This window comes from Trachypithecus francoisi, unplaced genomic scaffold (assembly GCF_009764315.1).
Source record: "Trachypithecus francoisi isolate TF-2019V2 unplaced genomic scaffold, Tfra_2.0 Lachesis_group4, whole genome shotgun sequence".
Lineage (NCBI taxonomy): Eukaryota > Metazoa > Chordata > Mammalia > Primates > Cercopithecidae > Trachypithecus > Trachypithecus francoisi.
The window spans coordinates 14849752-14852854 of record NW_022681469.1 but is presented as its reverse complement, the minus strand read 5'-3'; the positions used below and the strand labels follow the sequence as shown (position 1 = coordinate 14852854).

Genomic DNA, 3103 nt, shown 5'->3' with positions numbered 1-3103 from the left:
ATTCCATGTCTTTGATATTGTGACTAGTGCTGTGATGAACATACAAATGTATGTATTTCTTTGGTAGAAATATTTCTTTTCCTGTGGGCATATACCCTGTAATGGGATTGTTGAGTTGAATGGTAGTTCTATTTTTAGTTCTTTAAGAAACCTCCAAATCGCTTTTTGCAATGATTGAACTAGTTTACATTTTCACCAGCAGTGTGTAAGTGTTTCCTTTTATCTGCAGCCTTGCCAGCATCTGTTATGTTTTGACTTTTTAATAATAGCCATTCTGACTGATGTAAGATGGAATCTCATTGTGGTTTTGATTTGCATTTATCTGATTATTAGTGATGATGAGCATTTTTTCATGTTTGTTGGCTGCTTGTATGTTTTCTTTTGAAAAGTGTTTGTTCATGTCCTTTGCTCATTTTTAATGGGGTTGTTTTTTGCTTGTTGATTTGTTTGTTTCTTATAGATTCTGAATATTAGACCTTTGTTGGATGCATAGTTTGCAAATATTTTCTCTCATTCTTTAGGTTGTCTGTCTGTTCTGTTGATAGTTTCTTTTGCTGTGCAGAATATCTTTAGTTTAATTACATCTCATTTGTCAATTTTGGTTTTTTACAATGGCTTTTGGGGACTTTGCCAATAATTCTTTGTCAATGCTGAATTCAAGAAGGGTATTTTCTAGATTTTCTTCTAGGATTTTCATAGGTGTGGTTTTACATTTAAGTCTTTAATCCATCTTGAGTTATTTTTTATATGTGGTGAAAGTAGGGGGTCCAGTTTCACTCTTCTGCATATGGCTAGCCAGTTATCCCAGCACCATTTGTTGAATAGCAAGTCCTTTCCCCATTGCTTATTTTTGTTGACTTTATGATGAAGAAGATGGTCCTCAAAGTCTTATATATTTTTCTGTGGCCTCTAACAGGAAAAAGTCACTAACTGTTGACCCAGAGAATATATAATGTGCTCAAACATGTTAATTCAATGGGTACAAACTTTACTAGTATTAACTGTTTCCCAATTATTGGAGTTAGATTTCTAATCATTTCAGTAATGAATAATCCATTAAAAATTTTAGACAGTCGAGGGGATATAAAATGCTACCTGATGGTAACTAATTTACATTTTCTTGCAGACTAATGGTGTAGAGCAGCATTTTATATGTTTATTGACCACTTGCATTTCTTTTGAGAAGTGTCTGTTCAAGCACTTTGCCCATTTTATAAAATTTGTTTGTCTTTTAATATTAATTTGAAGGAGTTCTTTTTATATATTGTCTATAGTTCTTTGCTGGATACAGGACAGTGAATTTTATCACTTTGTGGATGCATTTCTTGTTTCTTAATGGAGACTTTGATAAGCACAGTGATTAATTTCAAAAATTTTCAATGTTAATTATTCAAATTTTACTTCTATTGATTATTGTGTCTTTTCTACAAATATATTTCTACCTAATTAGTGAAGGTATTCTATTTTCCTCTCAAGAGTTTAAGATTTCAGTTTATATGTTTAAGTTAATAAATATTTAATTTTAAGGTGGCATTTATCCTAGCAGAAGACAAAAAAGCCAACTTCCACATTTTGTAGGGAGCAGGGCCCTCTCCTCTTGGTGCCCTTTGAGATGTCTTACATCAGTCTCTCCTTCCTCAGTGTCCTCCTCAGGATGCTCTTGACCTCTGCATTCCTCAAGCTGTGGATTAGAGGGTTCGGCATCTGATTGAAAAGGCTATGAAACAGGGAAAGGACCTTCTGCTGCTCCTCAGGATGGCAGGACTTGAGGGCCATGTACATGACAATGGCACTGCCAAAGAAGAGCCCCACACACAGAGGTGAGAGGAGCAGATGGAGAAGACCCTTCTGTGGCCCTCCCCAGACTGGATCCTCAGCATGGCCGCCAGGATGCGCAAGTAAGAGACCAGCACCAGGCAGAGCGGCCCCAACAGGATGAACATGGAAGCAGAAAAGATGACCACCTGGTTGAGCCAGGTGTCAGCACAGGCCAACTTGAGGACAGACAGTATTTCACAGAAGAAATGGTTGATTTCATGAGCCCACAGAAGGGCAGCCTCAGAATGAGAATTAAATGAATGGACCAGAGCCAGGAGGAAGCTGAGTTCCCAGGATGCCACAGCCAGGACAGTGCACAATCTCCAGCTCATGAGGACATTATAACGTAGGGAGCAGGAGATGGCTACATAGCGATCATAGGACATCACCACCAAAATCAGACATTCTGTGTTTGCAAAAGCCAAATACCAGAATGTCTGCATTATGCATGGCACAAAGGAGATGGTGCTTTTCTGGTTCGCAAGATCCACTAACATCTTGGGAACATTGTTGGAAGCATAGGACATGTCTATGACAGCCAGCTGTTAGAGGAAGAAGTACATGGGGGTGTGCAGACTGTGGTCCAGACAGATGAGTCCCAAGATCATGCCATTCCCCGGCAGGCTGAAGATGTATAACAGGGAGAAGATCCAAAAGAGGAGCATTGCCATGTCTGCACTGAGCTGGAATCCTACCAGGATGAATTCTGTGACCCATGATTGGTGGCATTCCATTCCTTAATGGCAGTCTGTCAAGGACTGAAGAATGATGGAGAGGTTAGAACTGGAGGATCAGTGAAAACTGCAGTTATTCATCTCAAAATAAGTTCAGAGGAAGGTTTTATGCTTGTCTTCACTTGGCAGTTTCTCCTGCTTTCCCAGATTTGTTACCTTTTTGTTTTAAATGTTTGATTATGAAATAAATTTAAAATCACAGAAAGTATCACAGATCTTGCAAAAAACTTTCATATACCTTCACCCAGACTTAGTAAAAGTTAACATGTCTTTATTTTTTGCCTTATTATGCTTTTTTTCTCTATGTAAACTTATAATTTTTCTGAAATTCTTGATATTAAATTATAGACATGATGCCTATTTATCCCTAAGTTCTTTGTGTTTTCACCATGAGCAAACACATTTACTAACCTGGCTATAGAACAATTACTAAAATCAGGAAATTTAATATTGAATTTTTTTTCTAATATACAATATCCTCCTTCCACTTCCACTCACCCAGAACCTAATCCAAGATTACACATTATATTTAATGTCACCTATCTTTAGGT

General features: G+C 37.5%; 1 pseudogene; it reads right to left on the bottom strand.

The window, feature by feature from the left end:
* Positions 1-1180: 1180 nt before the first annotated feature.
* LOC117073627 lies at positions 1181-3103 on the bottom strand (annotated as a pseudogene).